Source organism: Physeter macrocephalus, chromosome 10, assembly GCF_002837175.3.
Source record: "Physeter macrocephalus isolate SW-GA chromosome 10, ASM283717v5, whole genome shotgun sequence".
In the NCBI taxonomy this organism is placed as follows: domain Eukaryota; kingdom Metazoa; phylum Chordata; class Mammalia; order Artiodactyla; family Physeteridae; genus Physeter; species Physeter macrocephalus.
Genome location: NC_041223.1, coordinates 17,287,427 through 17,305,837, shown reverse-complemented (window position 1 = coordinate 17,305,837; position 18,411 = coordinate 17,287,427). Strand labels below are relative to the sequence as shown.

Below are 18,411 nucleotides of genomic sequence, written 5' to 3'. Positions count from 1 at the left end.
TGATTTTCTGAGGTAAAGAACTTTTGAGAAAGTCCACATCTTTAAACAGACACTTCCTCTGGCACAGAGCCACTCATACTGTTTCAGGCCAAGAGAGGCATAGAAGTGGTTTAGGCATCAAGTATTTCTGGAATGAAAAGCACACGTTAGGCGAGCGTGTGTGTGCTTTACAGCACAGCTCTGCCTAATGCATCCACGTGTGTGTGCTGCTGGCACAGACGCGGCTTCCAGGAGGGAAGGCTGCAGTGTGCCAAAGCTTCAGTCCTCACTAAGCAGCTTTGGATCAGGCCTGAGGAATGTTAGGGGTGATGAGCAAAAGAAAACCAAGGCCATTGCCCACTCAAGGTTGGAAGCTAGGGCTTCCCTGGTGGCGCAGTGGTTGAGAGTCCGCCTGCCGATGCAGGGGACGCGGGTTCGTGCCCCGGTCTGGGAGGATCCCACATGCCGCGGAGCGGCTGGGCCCGTGAGCCTACCGCAGGAAAAAAAAAAAGGTTGGAAGGTAAATGTGCAGTAAATAGGAATTTCCTTTGTCTTACTTCCATGTCTTCTCCCAGGAACTTAGTAGTGTGGAGGCTGAAATCGCCAAGAGAGCTGAGGTGACATTGATTTTGAAATTGGAGGTACGATGGTGGTGTTGAACCAAGTGTGGGCAGAAACACTGAGTGAAGGGGCTGTGGCTTTTCTGACCTGGTTTGCTACCTGAATGGCATGATTCAGGCTGAGAACTCAGGTGATCTCTCAGACTCTCTGAATCTTACAGTGGACAAGAAATGTTTGCCTTTCTTCCTAAGAGGAAGTGACTCACCAAGTCACCAAATCTGTGCTAATCTTATTTAGGCTGGGTATTTCTCCTTCCCCACAACTGTGGGTAGTCATTCTTTCTGTGTTTATATCCTCCACTTAGTAAAATGTGGCATGACGCTTGTGGCCCAGAGAAAGACTGACAGCCTCCTGAGGTTAACAATTTTGAGAGAGACACACACACACACACACACACACACACACACACACACACGCGCACACACACACACACGCACACACTGCTGCTGACAATCCCCACCCTCCCATCTGTAACACTACCACTCTGCTTCTGTTAAATTAAATAGTTTATTTAAATTTGTTTCTAAAGAATTTGAAAATTTCAATCCATTTCATCCTCCACTTCCCTTTAAATGGTTTTTGAAAACAATGACACTTTTTTTTTTAATTAAAAAAAAAAACTTTTGAAAAGTTTTTTAACTTACAGAAAGGTTACAAGAATTGTGTGATGAACTCCCATATAACTTTTACTTAGACTCACCAGTCTGCATGCTTGGTCTCTCTCTTCCACACGCATACACACACTTATGTAATATCATTAATTTTTACTGTTACTTCACGAAGTTGCACACCTCATGACCCTCACTGCTAAATACTTTAGCATGTATCTCCTAAGACAAGGGCAATCTTATAGAGAGCCACAATATAATTACCAAATTAAAAAAATTAATAGTGATTTTCCTAATATACTGTTAATATTCAAGTTTCTCTAGTTGTTGCAATAATAATTCTTATAGCATTTTTTTTTCAATCCAGCACTTAAAAAAAATTACTCATGGCATTTACATGTCATGTCTCTTGCACATTTAATCTGAAAGGCTTTCTTGGCTTTTCTTTGTGATATTTTTTGAGAGTGTAGGCTAGGTGTCTTGTGAAATGTTTCTTGATCTGAGTTTTTTTTTGTTTCTTGTTTTTTTTTTTAAGATTCAGGTAATGCATTTCTGATGCTGTGGCCTCCACAGTGCATTACATCATGATGTCAGTTTGTCCCATCGTTGGTGATATTAATTCTGATCTTTTGGTTAGAGTGATGTCTGTCAGGTTTCTTCTAAGTTACAATTTTCTCTTGTAATTAATAAATATTCTGTGGGAAGATAATCTGAGACTATGTAAATGTCTTGTTCCTCATTAAATTTTTACCTGATGGCTTTAGATTCTTTTAATGATTCTTGCCTGAATCAGTTTTTACTGTGATGGCTGCAAAATGGTGATACTTATTCTGAAATTGATGATTATTTTGGATTTAAATCTTCCAAAGTTTGGTGTTTTTTTTTTGTCTTTTTAAACATGAGGTATCACCCTGGACGCTCAAGGTCAGATTAAAATCTGAGTAGGTTTGATGTAGTATTTATATTGAATTATTTGTATTTTTCTACTTGAAAATGCAAGTACTTTGACATGCAAAACGCTGCTATTCTTCAAGTGAAAATCCTTGCTGGTAACTTTGCAAGCCCTGGAGGACGACCTGACAAACCAGTTGGTTGTGTCTGGTGAGTGTCTGCAGAGTATCTTCCAACCAAAATATCCTTCTGAGTCAGCAGTGTTGTTGTATTGGCAGATGGTTTCTTCTACTTTTTATTCAAAAGGCAGGAGAACTCAATAAACAAAAGTGGACAAATCCAACAGCAGCACCACCTTAGAAGCGGAGGCATAGATAATGGCAACAGGTAACGGGGGAGCTGAGAGGTTGACGGCCCTTCCAGATCCACTGTCCCCTCTCCTCACAGTTGTCTCAGGGACCTCAGCACCCCTGCCCGCCCTTCTCCCCCAGTTAAACCTGTTGTAAGAAAAGTATCAGGCATTAATTATGATGCAAATGTCTGTTTTCTAAAAAATACATCACCTCTCCGCATTTCACAAGGTTTAAAGTCTTAAGTTTTAGGAATATAACTCTGGCAAGAAAACACCCAGGAGGTGGGTTTTGTTGGGGGGAGACCAGCAGTGAGAATTCCAATATACCTGACCTGACAGCACCTGGGTAGCCTGACAAGTGGGGGGCCGCTTGGGCTCTATTTGGCTTGGCCCATCTGGCGTCTAGATGCGCAGGACCTGCATGGTGAAAGCAGGGATGGACCGGAGGGATGGATGGAGAGAGAGAGGGAGGGAGGGAGGGAGGGAGGGAATGGACCTGCCAGCCGCCCCCCTCCCACCCCCCTTTCCCAGTGTGACAGAGTCCCCATTGATCCTTATTTTCTTACAGTCCATGGGCCCTCCATATGCTTTCACTGAAAATATAATAAAGGAGGCCAAAGGAGCTTTAATTTGAACCTCTTCTATTTATATCTGTTTGCATTGCCTATTGATGAGACTATCCACTTTATTACACCAATCTTGGATTTGTGTTGACTGGTTGAAAAGGTGAATGTTAGTTAAAATTTTTGTTACTCACCAGTTATTCTCAAGAATAACTGAGAGCAAGCCGTTTTTGTTGGAAAACATCTTTGTAACTGTACCTATTCGGAGTGGGTGTGGGCAGGGAATGTGTTGCCTCCATCCCAGTTCTGTAAGGATGGAGCCCTCAGCCACTGCAGTGCCTCCCACCCCAGGGAATTCTGTATGGAGAAGAACCAGGAGACATTCTGTGCTTTGGATCCTGGCCCTATTAGTTAAGATGCATACCTAAGGAATAATTTCAGTGAGCCCAGATTCTTGCATCTTCTCATACATAGAAAGCCACTAAAATAATTAACTTGAAATGTCTGGTTTTTCTGGTGATTAGTAGTAATCTTTTGATGTTCAACTATGTGATTTTTTCTCAGCCAAAAAAAAAAAAAAAAAAAGTCCTATATATCCTGGTTCCTCCCTTGTCTCTTAGGATCTGTTCCTCAGAGCTCTCTGAGAGGCTGTCCCCTGGGCTATAGTCTTCAGTAAGATCTCCAAATAAAACTTAACTTGCAACTTTTATGTTATGTGTTTTTCTTCAGTCAACAAAGTTTAATTACAGGTAACAGAAAACCTGACAAATAGTGATGTAAACTAATACAAGGTTCACTAGATACATTCTTGTTCATGGGTAGGTCCGGGGCTGGCACTGGCTCAAGCAAGCCTTCAGGAACTCAGACTGTCCTTTCCCTTTCCCTTTCCCTGTCCCTGTCCCTGTCCCTTTCCCTGTCCTTGTCCCTGTCCCTTTCCCTGTCCTTGTCCCTGTCCCTTTCCCTGTCCCTGTCCCTTTCCCTGTCCCTGTCCCTGTCCCTTTCCCTGTCCTTGTCCCTGTCCCTTTCCCTGTCCTTGTCCCTGTCCCTTTCCCTGTCCCTGTCCCTGTCCCTTTCCCTGTCCCTTTCCCTTTCCCTTTCCCTGTCCCTGTCCCTTTCCCTGTCCCTGTCCCTGTCCCTTTCCCTTTCCCTTTCCCTGTCCCTTTCCCTTTCCCTGTCCCTGTCCCTTTCCCTGTCCCTGTCCCTTTCCCTTTCCCTGTCCCTGTCCCTGTCCCTTTCCCTTACCCTTTCCCTTTTCCTCCCTCCCTCCGGTTTTAAAATGCTGCTGCATCTTCCAGGAGGGAAGAAGCAGGGTAAAGGGAAGAAGGTAAAAGGGCAAAAAGCCGAAGCCACTTCCCTTACCAAGCTTGCCTAGAAACCTTGTACGACACACTCCACTTTACCCTACTCATTTCTTTATGCAGCATCTGTTCCCAGAGCGCCAGCTATGAGCACAGGGTACTGTTCTGGGTGCTCTTATTCCCATTGAGAAATGCAGAAACTGAGGCACAGAGAGGTTGATAAATTGCCCAAGGCGACACAGCTAATACGTGACAGATCCCAGATTGGCTCCCACTTGAGAGTTCATGCTCCTAACCACTAAGGTCTAATTCCAAAGTACCTGTAGTTGTATTGCTTATGCAGATAGAGAGGTGAGAGGTGAATTGAGTTCATGAGCATTATGTAAATAGCAACAGTTAAAACGTCCACTTGGAAGTAGGAACAAGTTTTATTCTTTATAAGCTGGGTCTCTCATTTATCTATAGAGGCAGGAAGGTCCGAAATAAATCTCAAAACTTCACCTTAGCCAATATTTATAAACTCTTTTTAAAAAAAATTTATTTATTTATTTTTGGCTGTGTTGGGTCTTTGTTTCTGTGCGAGGGCTTTCTCTAGTTGTGACAAGTGGGGGCCACTCTTCATCGCGGTGCGCGGGCCTCTCACTATCGCGGCCTCTCTTGTTGCGGAGCACAGGTTCCAGACGCGCAGGCTCAGTAATTGTGGCTCACGGGCCCAGCCGCTCCGCGGCATGTGGGATCTTCCCGGACCGGGGCACGAACCCGCGTCGCCTGCATTGGCAGGCGGATTCTCAACCACTGCGCCACCAGGGAAGCCCTATAAACTCTTTTCTACTAAGTCTTTCACTAGAGTTGAAAATTCTCTGATTTAGTTTCCCTTTCTTTCATTACCTGTGGTGAAAAAGCCCCCAAAATATAGTAGCATGATGGAAGAGGAAGATATAATAAAAGGGGGGGAGCTGTGTTCTGTGGTCGGATAAAATGGATAGAGTTTATAAATATTCTATGCAAGCATTTATTCCATTCGGCTTTCCTTCACTCTCGGAACTGTTTCATCTGGCAAGCTGGTGACTCTTTCTTTGGCCGTGCCACATGGCATGTGGGATCTTAGTTCCCCACCCAGGGATCGAACCCGCACTCCCTGCATGGGAAGTGTGGAGTCCCGACCGTTGGACCGCCAGGGAAGTCCTGGTGACTCTTTGGAAGGTGTCAGCTTTCCTTTTTTCCCCCTCAAAAATCTTGTCTTCCCCTCCTCTTTCCTCTAGACTCCAGGGAAGAAGCCCCGGCGGGCATTCATGTGTCCCCTTTGGTCCCTCCCCCCGGCTCCGTGTCACCTGCTACCTACTCTCCGGATTGCTTGTGTCATCCACCCTCTGCCTGCCTGGATGCCTTCTCCCGTGGACACTCAGCCTCTTGATTGCTTCTCTGGTGGGGTGCCCTGTCCCCTACTCTCACTGTCCTCCCCACCCCCCTTACCTGCGCAAGCTCTATTCAACCTTACTTTTATTATTTTTGGCCGTGTAGCATGTGGGACCCCTGCACTGGAAGCGCCGAGTCTTAACCACTGGACCGCAAGGGAAATTCTTCCATTCAACCTTAAAGGCTCAGCTCTGGCCTTACCTCTCCCAGAAGTCTTCCCTGATTTGCAGATGGAGGTGAAGCGTCCCGCTGCTGGACTCTGTAACCCCTGAGCTCTCCTGCTGCTGTTGCAGTGGACTGCACTTGTGGGTGCTCCTGTGTGGTGACTGTGTATGTGTGTGTGTGTGTGTGTGTGAGTGTGTCACCTCCCACGCTAAGGCCAGGATCTGTGTGGTGACTGTGTGTGTGTGTGTGTGTGTGTGTGTGTCACCTCCCACGCTAAGGCCAGGATCTGTGTGGTGACTCTGTGTGTGTTCTCCTGCTGCTGTTGCAGTGGACTGCACTTGTGGGTGCTCCTGTGTGGTGACTGTGTGTGTGTGTGTGTGTGTGTGTGTGTGAGTGTGTCACGTCCCACGCTAAGGCCAGGATCTATGTGGTGACTGTTTGTGTGTGTGTGTGAGTGTGTGTGTGAGTGAGTGTGTGTGAGTGTGTGTGAGTGAGTGTGTGTGTGAGTGAGTGTGTCACGTCCCACGCTAAGGCCAGGATCTCTTACTTTTATTATTTTTGGCCGTGTAGCATGTGGGACCCCTGCACTGGAAGCGCCGAGTCTTAACCACTGGACCGCAAGGGAAATTCTTCCATTCAACCTTAAAGGCTCAGCTCTGGCCTTACCTCTCCCAGAAGTCTTCCCTGATTTGCAGATGGAGGTGAAGCGTCCCGCTGCTGGACTCTGTAACCCCTGAGCTCTCCTGCTGCTGTTGCAGTGGACTGCACTTGTGGGTGCTCCTGTGTGGTGACTGTGTGTGTGTGTGTGTGTGTGTGTGTGTGAGTGTGTCACGTCCCACGCTAAGGCCAGGATCTTTTACATAAAAGGCTTTCAGTAATGTTGGATACATGCGTGAGTGGGTGGGTGAGTGCACACTGGTACATGCCACTTCTTCTCCACCCCTTGAGAATCTCTCCATCCTCCCAAACCATAATTCCATTTCTCTCCCCTCCTAGTTGCTAAACTTTTCCCCTAAAGCCGGACTCCTCTTTTCCTTCCCTGCTGAGATGCTCTTTCCAAGGTCCGAGGCCCCTCCCCCTCGCAGATGCTTGTTGCATTTGGCACTGATTTTCCCTTGGTCACGCTGCTCTCTCCGCCCTTAGTGTCCATGACTTTGTGGTTTCCGGTTTCTCCCCCCTCACTTTATGCCCACTCTTGGCAGCTCCCTTCTTCCCTGCCCACCCCTTACTCTGGTTTTTCCCCTGGAGCTTTCATCCAGCCTGCAAGTTCTCCCAAGATACCTACCCCACCCGTGGCTTTGAACTACTGTCTTGGGCACCCACGTCAAGTCTACGCCTCTCCCTCTGCACCATCCCCCCATCTGGTGACCTGCCTGTTTGCAGTCTTTTGCCTGATGTCTGCTCATTTCGATTCCAGTCACCCCAAGCTGCACATTCTTATGGTAGAACATACCACCCCTTCTTTATCCTTCCTTCTCACTGTGACAACCTGTTCTTTGTCCATATGTCCCCTCTTTTGTCCTAGGGACCACTTTCCACACTTCACGCAGCCTTTACATCTTATTCCCTCTCCTCTTCCTCGATTCCAAAACCTAACTGCCAAATCTTGTTGCTCCCTACTTCTATAACTTTCCCTTGTTCCCCTCCTTTTCATCTTCACGACTCCACGTGAGACCCTTAACGCTCTTCTCATGAAACTTGGAAAACAGCATTCAGGAAGTTACTCCCTAAAGTACAGTGAGGCAATTAGGTCCTGTCACACTGAGAGGATGCTGAGATCCCCTCAGGGACACTTATAATTTAGGATCTCTGCAGGTTTTCACCTTCGTGATCAAAACCCGCCCCCCCGTGCCTCCTCCCCCCCACTCCCCCCAACAGAGCACCAGCTCATCTTTACTGCTGCATCTCCCAGTTTCCCAGTCACATGACCCAGTTCCAGACCCACGGGATGCTCTTGTTTCCACATGCCTCCTGGGTTGTCTGGAGTTCCTGCCTTGGAAACATTTCCTCCTTTTAAGTCCTCTTTTAAGGACTGCTTCTCCTTGAATGCTTTCTCAGTCCCGTCGCCGGCTGTATTCTTTCCACCTCTTGGAATCCAGTAGCAATTTTGTGTGGATTTGATGTCTCTTAATGTACTGTCACATGTGTCATTGCTGTCAACATTATAGCACTGCTTCTTGGGTTATTTATGTGTATTGGGCACTGGTGCTAGTCACTTTGATTGTATGTGATCATTTAATTTTTCATGAACTCATTGAGATACGTACTATTTTTGAGGATAATTACCTTGCCTAAGGTCCCAGAGCAAGAGACAAAAATCCTAATCTGGTCGAAGTGCCATTATAGCCTTGGGGTTAAGATGCCTGGCCTGAAAGCAGATTCTCTGGGTTCATATCCAGGTGCTTTCTTCCAGCTCTTCAGCTCTTGGCTAGTTACTTACCTTTATATCTACAGATTCCACAACCGTATAATGAGGATAACCATTACAGTACTGACCTCAGTAAGCTATCAAGCCTCTAATAGGTGCTCAGTAATCTTGTCTGTTATCATCGTCTGTTCCGTCTGACCCAAGTTCATGCCCTTGCCCCTGGCTCTAGCCCCTTGTGCACTTTTCTAATCCACCCAACCCAGCATGATCGTGGGCTCCTTGAGGCCATGAACTCACTCTCTTCCTCTCTTTGGATTTTCTTTAATATCCAGAACAGTGGTTTGCATAGAGCAAGTGCCCATTAAATACTTGCATCAGATTTATGAAATGCCCCCAGTACTTTGAAGTAAGATTAAAACTGGATTATCTCCAGGACTGGAATTACAGAAGACCTACTTTGGTCTCACCTGTTAGCTAGCATATGCCAGTGTCTCCCTAAAATGATAGCAGTGTCATATGAAGTCAGTGCTTTCTGCTTGTGAATATTAGCATTAAAAAGACACCTGTTAAAAGCATTTTAAAAAACATGTAGTGGAGAGAATGGTAGTGTCCACAGATCGCCAGATCTCTTTCTAAGAGCTGCCCCTCCCCTTCGCACCCGATTCCATCCTGCAGTCTTGTTCAAGTTGTCTCAGATTTTTCCTCCTCTGTTGATCAGAAGTAAGAGACCACATGACATGTCCAGATAAAGGTATGATACGGAGAAGCACACAAGATATTAATTTTAAAAATCCTTAAAGTGTTTTAAACCTGCAATTTTGTAGGGAAAGTACACCTGTTTTATTTTATTCTTAGTAACAGATTTATTGAGATATAGTTCACATACCATACAACTCACCTGTTAAAAAGTATACAAGTCAGTGGGTTTTAGAATGTATATTCGCAGGGTTTTTGCGACCGTCACCACAGTCGGTTTCGGAGTATTCTTGTCAATGCAAAAAGATATCCTGAAATGCGTAAGAAATTTCGTAAGTTCTTTTCGAAGTGGGACCTCCTCCTCTTCCTCAGTGGGCTCGTTCCCAGCGCCTGGGCTTGAGGAGAGGGGCTCAGGCTTCATCCGTTTGTGGAAGCCCCCTGAGGGCAGGCAGGGGCTGAGTTCCGTGGTCGCGTGGGCTCCTGCGTGACGGGCCGGGGCTCTCTTTCTCCTTGGCAAACGTGAGCTCTAGAAGCCCACGTGCACGGTGGTTGGCTAGCAGCCCTCCCTGGGAACAGACCAGAGTCAGGGAGAATTGCTGATGAGGCCTGCGAGTTTGCTGGAAATCCAGGTCAAGCCGTGTCCCCCGGAGCTGGGACTAATGCACATCCCGTTTCCGCGTCCTGTTTGTGGCAGGGCTGTGGGGTGCGCCCTCTTCCCGTGCGGAGAGAGCACGTGTGAGGAGTGCAGCAGCCTTGTGGAGGCACGTTCTTCAGCATGGCTCACAAGTCGGTTCTGCCCAGTTCAGGCGGGTGGGTGTCCCCACTGTCCCCCCAGGAAAGGGAGGTGGGCGCTCGTGGCCCGTCAGAGCAGCACCAAAGGCGACTCGGGCCCCCAGTGTCTGGTCCTTGGAGCTCACAGGGAGGAGGGGGCGAGGTGAGACAGGCAGACGGCAAACTTAAGTTTCAGAAAATAAATAGGCTGCACCAAGAGCCAGGCCTCAGCGTATGTAGTCTGTATTCCTTTGCTTTAATCGGTTGAGCAGTAGCCATCTGCCAAGGCCGTGGACATGAGGGCAAGGTCACTGTCCAGGGGCTGGGCTTCCAGGAAGTCTGTCTGTGATCGTCACCCCTCCAGGCTTCAGCTCCCAGTGACACGGCAGTGAGTCTGAGTCAGGGGGTCTCCGGGTTCCTTCTAGCCTGGGCCATCGCTCATTTTCTGACCCATTCCGAAGCATGCCGGGCACCGGCCAGCGTTGCGCGGGCTCTCCGCGTTCGCTGTCGCTCACGTCAGTTTTGGTGTTGGACAGAACCTGAGCCTGAATTTAAGCTCTGCTAGCCGTGGGATTTAAATTCTCCAAGCCTCGGGTTCCTAGTCGATAAAACGTGCAGGATAAAAGCTCCTTCCGAGGGTGGTTGTGTGAAATACCCAGTGCCGTGCCTGCCTAGGTAGGTGCTGTCCTCTCCGCAGCCGCAGAAGGTAGGGTGCTGCCCTGCACAGCAGTGCACCTGCGGTTTCCATCCTGCGTCTCAGGAGACGGTGCCAGACACACAGCTCGTAGTGGCCACGGTCACTTACGATGCGCCTCTCCCCCATGAGCTTTCCTGTCCTTTCAACGCCCCGAAGGTAGGAGGGTGGGGGAGGGCTGGGAGACAACCACCGCTTTCACAGAGCCCGTGCGGTCGCAACGTGCTGAAATATGTGTTTGTGTGGGCCGCACACGTGTGCGCTCCATCGCGCGGCATATTTGAGGGGCTCAACATTCCAGAACGCAGGGGCTCCAAGTAAGAGCAGCTGTGCCAGAATTCTCCACCTCAGCTGTTTCCCTCTGAAAACTCTATGGCCCCGAGCTCCGTCTGGTGAGGGAGCGTCCAGCTGACCCAGCCCAGCTTGAGTCCACGTGCCTGGGCTGCATCGAGCGACTAAAGGAGGTATTTAGCATGCAAAGCTGGCCGCTGATGATTGTCTGTCCCGCAGGAGAGGTGACCAGAGCACTGGGCCGGGGAGGAGGGGGGCTATCAGTAAATAAATAGCATTGCTTTCCTGGCAGGAATAAGGGAGGACCCATACCTACAACTTGCGTGTGTAAATCCTCCTAACAAAACGATAATGTAGATGTTAGCTGGCAGTTACGGAAACCGAGGTTTAGAAATACCAAGATCACGAGTCCAAACCTTGGTTGAGGCAGTGGTGGAATTCCAATCCAGATCTGTTTATCTGCCAGCGCCAGGCCTTTATCATAGACTCCACCACCAGGACCACACAAGGATGGATGCACTTAGGGAAGACAAGTGTTGGGCTAGGCCTCTAGTGAAGTTTAATTGAATACACACTTTTCAGGTTTCGGCTGTAGGGACGAATACGCTAGGCCCTGGAAAGATGAACAGGATAGGAAAGGTCGCCATCCTCTGACACCCCAAAGAAGACAAGACACAGTGATATGATACCCTGTGGGCACAGTGCAGAGGGACAGTCCACCCCTGCAGGGAGGGGCAGGGCCGAGAGCCCCATAAATTCCCTATCAGTCAGGGTTCTGTTGGAGAAGCAGACGTTAGGATCGCGTCGTTATAGCATTTTGACCTCATGTGTCTGTGGAGGCTGCTCCCTCTTTGTCCAGTGATGTGGCCTGAAGTCCGCAGGACTGGCACTTGGGGCAGAAATGATGTGGGAAAGTGAGGAAAGAGGACAGGTGGCCGCCTACAAGGATGGGCTGAAACCCAGTCATCTTCACTACCGCCCAGCAAGCCTCCAATGTCAGGAACCTGCAGGAGGGGCTGGCGTCCTTCCCCGGGAGGGAAACAAGCCACAGGCCCAGGATCGGACACCCCGAGGAGGAGACGGGGCGGGAATGCAAGCACTGCACCCAGCTGCTGCTCTACCACTCAGTGACCCAGGGGCCACGTGACGACATGTGTTGGCCTCAGCAGGGCCTCATGCCCTGCACTGACCCTGAAGCCCAGAAAGAAAACAGCTACCACGCCGCTTCTGCTTTGCGCACCCCACGTGAAACATCTCACATGGCCCACGCTGACCCTGTCGGGGGAGGGGATCTGGGACACGTAGTCCAGCTGAGCTAAGATGATGGACTGCAGATCCACCGCAGCTCCCCAAGTCAAGGCTCAACCCCGCCCCCGACCTTCTCTAAAAGCTTTGTCCAAATAAAACCTTACAGTCAGGATGACGCTTGAAGCATATCGGCTGCTTGTTTTCTCTTAGCGTATTCTGTATTCTCTTCTGAAAATCTCACTGGCAGTACTGCTTTCCATATGTTGGAGGTGGTGGAGTAGACAGGTACAAGGAGGGGATGGAGAAGGAAGGATGGGGACCGCGTTTCCCATTTTCATCTGGGTTACAACAGTGGTTCCAAGCACATCCGCAAGGCAGAGTCGGCTGGAGAGCTTGTTGAACACAGACCCTCGGGCCCCGCCCAGCCCCAATGAATTGGATTCTCCAAATGTGGAACTCTGGAGCCTGTAACAAGTTTCCCAGGAGGTTCTCAAGCAGCAGCTTGGCTTTATGAACCTTGTCAGTCGGATTGAAGCTCTGTGCTGTTTCTCCACACCTCAGTCACCAGTGGATCCTGGGGCCACTCAGATGATGCCGGTGGACGTCAGTCATCGTCTTGGTGTCCCTGGCAGCGCTGCCTGGTGTCCGGACCATCTCTAGCAGGTGCTCGTGCATCACTTCAGATAAAGCCACAGAATCAGAAGGAGGAAGGATGTGACGCAATCTGAGAGCGAAGTGAGACCAGCCGGCGGAGTTACAAAGTTCAGGGAGGAGTCCGCAGCCCCTTAATGGCTTGGAATGTGGAGGCCACGAGGATGTGACAGAGGAGATGTGTGGGGAACTAAAGACGAAATCTGAATGGTGACGGATGTTAGCTAGACTTCCTGTGGTGATGATCGCACAATATATATACAAATATCATATCGCTGTGTCATACACCTGAAACGAATAATGAGGTTTTACATCAATTGTACCTCAATTAAAAAAATGAGATCTGAGAAGATAGGAAAGCTTGAGTTCCCATTTTCATAGTATTTATAACGTCCAAAAGTTTTTCATCAGCTGTGTCTGAAGGAATTAAAAGTGAAAAACCCAAAAGACAGGCTGTGGCACTGGTTGCTGTGCAAAGGACCCGATCCTCTGTGCTGCCAGCCAGGAGACGCAGGGCTGGCAGGTGGCTCCCACGCCCCTGTCCTAGAAGGCGGATGGCCCCTGTGCCTCCAGCACGTGATCAGGCGGCCAGGAAGGGCCCTGCATGCCTGCAGCTCTTCCAGCTTTGGCCTTCAGAGACGGCTTCACTGACTCCCCTGCTCCCCTCCCAACAGCTGACAGAAGAAAGGCTGGCAGCAGCCCTGGACCCCGCATCCCTCCCCAGGTTCCTCTGTGTCCAGATGGCACAGCGGCCAGCGTGGCCGGCGTGGCTTGGGTGATGGTGAATTGGAGCCACTGTTTGTTTCCACTGAGAAAGTTCTGACCCACTTCCGGAGCCATCGCCATGGAAACAGACTGAAGAGATCATTGAAAGGAGCCTCTTTTCCTCCTGTCTCCCCGCTCCCTTTCCCCATCCTGAGGCTCTGGCTGGTAGAGGCCAGCTCTTTGCAGCCTGGCTTTCCCTGCTGGTCCATGCAAATTTGATAAGAATACCAAAGGGCGGTTTTCCTTACTGTGCCAGCCTCTGCTGGGATAAATTACCCCATCTGCACCCTGTACCAGGCAGAGTGGCAGTCCATTGCCACACCCGTTCCTGAGCAGGGGCCTGCATCACGCATGCTGATAACCAAACGGCCTTCCGGAGGAGCAGGCAGGTGCTTCCCTGTTTTTCCAGCCAGCCTCAAATCTCAGCCACGTTTCCTTGCAGAAAAGCCTTTCTTGGACCACATATTTATTACACATATGCAGTAAATTTTAAAGGGGAAATAACTAGAAGGAAGGAATAATTGTGCTCTATTTACAGAATAAACAGCAGCCATTAAAAATGTAAACAAAGCTACTTGCAGGTTTTTTTGTTCTCATTTTATAAAAACTAGCTTTTGTGGTGAAAATAATGTGATAAAATCCTGTTTTGTTTTATTTCGGTTTTGACAGTAATTTAGTAATTCTGAAGATAATAAAAACCTAAATAAAATGTAAAATTTGGGACTTCCCTGGTGGCACAGTGGTTAAGAATCCGCCTGCCAATGCAGGGGACACGGGTTCGAGCCCTGGTCCGGGAAGATCCCACATGCCGCGGAGCAACTAAGCCCATGCACCACAACTACTGAGCCTGTGCTCTAGAGCCTGCGAGCCACAACTGCTGAAGCCCGTGTGCCACAACTACTGAAGCCTGCGCACCTAGAGCCCACGCTCCGCAGCAAGAGAAGCCACCGCAATGAGAAGCCCACTCACCTCAACGAAGAGTAGCCCCTGCCCGCCACAATTAGAGAAAAGCCTGCGCGCAGCAATGAAGACCCAATGCAGCCAAAAAAAAAAAGTAAAGTTCGCATCGAGGCCGTTAAAGGAAGGCATTGGTTTTTACTGTTTACACCAAAACAAGAATGAACAGAAGTTCAAGACCTCTTTTTTTTTTTTTTCAACGCTTTAATTTGTATGCCTGCTGAGGAAACATCGAAAGTCAGAGCTTGACCTGGGGCTGCAGCCTCCTGTGGCCAAGTCACAAACTTAAATTGCACTGTCAGTGCCAGTAAATGCACATTGTTTTGGCTTCGGGCTTACAGTATCGTGAATCTGGTTTTTAGTGGGAAGGACATTGGATTGGACGTCAGAAGAGCTGAGTTTAAGCCCCAGCTCCGTGACTTCGGGACAAGTCACTTCCGTGAGTACTCCAGTCCTCAGTCTCTCCATCTATGTAATGGGGCTAGTTCTTTTCAGGGTCTTTGTGAGCCTGAAATCTGATGAGATATATATGAATGTGCTTGATAAACCCAGACCAATGCTTTATAAAAGTTTGTCATTTTTACTTCTTAACAACCAAATCTGCAGTGTGGAGACACACGGGGGCATATATTTTTCCTATAGCAAGGAGTCTGGAGGTAGGTATTCCAAGGAATTATTTCCTCTACTCCCATATCCTTAGTATGTGACTTTCTTCCTTATAATAAAATGACAACTGCTGGGGCATTCTGCCCATGTTTCAGGCAGGACCAAGGGAGAGGGCAAAGGGCAAAAGATGTGTGAAAACTGAGTCATTTCTTCTCACTGTGAGAACACTAGCTTTCCCGGAAACACCCTGCTGGAAAGTTCCAGTTATGTCTTCTTGGGCAACCGAGACACCTGGCCTCCACATGCTGCGAGGGAGTGTGGGTGGGTGAGTAATTTAACAGGGCACACTGCCACCCAAGCAAAATCAGGGTTCTCTCGGTAAGAATGAAGACGAGAATGGATATTGAAATGGAAGTCAACTGGCCTTGCCAGTGATGAGCACTCACTCAACCGTTCGTATCTCTCAGTGCTTCAGTATAATCTACCGAATTATCTTGTATGCTCCTGAAGGTATGGACCATGCTGTGTGCATCTCCTTCCTCCAGCTGCAGAGGGCTTCATTATCTGTACCAAGCATGAAACACTGAGCAAGAAGTCATCCTTGGTTGTTTTCATAAGAGACTGATTAGTTATTGATGCCTTTTTATATGAACTTTCATAAAAAGATAATATTACATACCCTCCACTGTGTCACGTGGATATTCTGAAGATAAGTTACTAAATCTGAAGGACTTGGGAAGGCATTTTATAACTTCTCGGTGCTGAGGTAGATGCCGGTACTTTCCACAGTGCCATGAGCGTCACAGCTGTCATCCACCGCAAGGTTTTAGACAGGTTAGATCCAGCAGGCCACAGATGAAGAATATGGCCCAGAAGGAAAAGAGAAGACGCACTGAGAGGTTTTGGAAACCTTGGAGGATGACCATCTGCGATCCCAGGTTGGACTTTCCCTGCCCCCAGCACCCACCTGTGGGCACGCTGAGCTCTGCACTTCTGCACTTTGTATAGTCTTAGCCGGAGTGAAGTTGTGGCAGCGACACAACTAGGCCATGGGCCTCCATTGTGGAGAGATGGCTTTTGGCTGCTTTTCAGACAAGAAACTCAAGCTTCTGACAGTGTCCTGCATCATTAACTTTCGGCACAAATTACCAGTTGGTGAATGAAAGGACACACATCTCTTTCAATGCACCTTTGTGAAGGATTTGCAGACTCAACAGGGGTGGAGCCCTGCTCTTGGCCAGGAGAGCTTGTTGGTCACCTCCGAGGTGCCAGAGAGCCGACCCCTTCCATGTTGAGAAACTAAGTGCATTCTAGAGAAGGACTACAAGAGGCTTGACCCCATAAGGAGAGCTGGGTGAGAGCAGAGGCCAGCAGTCGTGATCACTGGCTTCTTGGCGGTGGTGCTTATCCCGTGCAGGCATGTTCTAAACACCATGCAAGTCACAGTTCACTGAAACCTCTAGAAAACCCATAGGATCAGTAATAATATTGTCCCCATCTCGCATAGGCTGAAACTGGGATTCAGTGGGACTAAGTGGCTGGTCCAGAGTTGCTAGTTAGTAAATGGTAGAGCTGTCTTTGAACACTGGCAATTGGGCTCCAGAACCCACCTTGTGAGCCGTTGTGCTGGACTGTTCCTGGGTCGTGGCCTCAGAGAAACATCAGAGATAATGTCATTCACGTCTAGATACCGGTGCGCTGCCCGTGCATCTCCATGTTGACATCATGTTCAATCATTCGTGTATGTTTTTTCATTTTAAGAAAAACATGGACTGCTTTCGTAAAGTGCAATTGAGAAGTGGAAGAGGAATCTCTGTCCGTTCTAACCGTGTGAGGGCAGTTAGTGTTAAAAAAAAATGGCATGCTTGGGGCTTCCCTGGTGGCGCAGTGGTTGAGAGTCCACCTGCCGATGCAGGGGACACGGGTTCGTGCCCCGGTCCGGGAAGATCCCACATGCCGCGGAGTGGCTGGGCCCGTGAGCCACGGCCGCTGAGCCTGCGCGTCCGGAGCCTGTGCTCCGCAACGGGAGAGGCCACAACAGTGAGAGGCCTGCGTACTGCAAAAAAAAAAAAAAAAAAAAAAAAGGCATGTTTTGCAGCAGAAGAGATCTTGTTTAAATACCTAGAACTTCCACATTCCTAATATAATTAGCAGAGGATTGAGGGATAACAAAAATGATTGCTGTTAGAAGGCAAGCTGCACACCCAGGTTGACTGTGTCTTTCTATTTTTCTGGATAAGATGCCCCTCTTGAGACGTCTTGTATGGAAGGAATAGGCTCACCTAAAGTGAATCACCTAAAGTGATTCTGATGGCAGTTTTAAAACCAAAGATATTATAAAGCAGAGGGTAGAATAAGAAAAATTTGAAGAGGCCAAAACTCATGGCTAGAAATTTCAAACTTTTCAGATGTTCTTTTAGCACTTTCCAAGTGTGAGAATTTGATTTGTGTGGTAAGAGACCCTCTTGAAATTGGAATTAAAGATTGGGTGGTATTCTCTTTGGGGGTGGGCGGGGCCTGTACCGCGCAGCTTGTGGGATCTTAGTTCCCCAACCAGGGATCGAATCTGCGTCCCCTGCAGTGGAAGCGAGGCGTCCTAACCGCTGGATTGCCGGGGAATTCCCTGGTATTCTTGCTTTGGGACAATATCCACACTTAAACCTGGAAACCCTGCCATTTCTTTTGGAGAGTTAATATTACATGATTGATGGGCCCCACTTATTTTCCATGATATGTATCCATATGGAAATCTACTCAACATAAATGAAAAATTATTTAGTATACACTGTGCTGAACGCAGTCAGCTAAATTGGTACAGTTCTTACTGCTTAAGGAAGACAGTAGGATATAAGCAAATATTAATTATACTATGCTGAAAAAAATGGATAAAGTGTGTTGGCGTCTTGTTCAATTGTTGTTGTGATTTCTTTTTATTTTTTGGAAAATATGAAATTAAAAAAAATTTTTTATTGGCATATAGTTGATTTACAATGTTGTGTTAGATGGTTTTCGTTTCTGTCTTTTTTTGTTTAATTCTGAGAAAAACATGAATTGCTTGTATGAAGTGAGATTGAGAAGGGGAAGAGAAATCACTACATCCGTCCAAATTGTTTGAGGCAAGTTAATGTACGAAAAATAAGAAGGAGGAACCTTGGTGATTCAGAAACTGCTGGCGTCTAGAATAGGGACGGAGTAGCGGCCGCGCTCCGTGGGATGAGGGTGGCGCAATCCTGCCCAAAGACCAAGCATATTCATGTGTTTGAGGCAGCTCTGGGGAGTAGTTATAAGAGGTCACGTTTACTGGGAACTCACTAAGTGCCAGGCACTGCCCTAAGCCCTTTATAGTCACTGTCTCCTGTAATTCTCCTAACAACCCACTAAGGAAGGTACAGTTTTTACACCACAGTTTTACTTCACATAAAAAAGGAAAATATGGGGCTTCCCTGGTGGCGCAGCGGTTGCGAGTCCACC

General features: G+C 48.2%; 1 protein-coding gene across 4 annotated transcripts in view; it reads left to right on the top strand.

The window, feature by feature from the left end:
- SASH1 (SAM and SH3 domain containing 1) overlaps nt 1-18,411 on the top strand; it is a 338,740-nt gene that overhangs the window by 235,618 nt on the left and 84,711 nt on the right. The gene's annotated exons all lie outside the window — the stretch shown is intronic.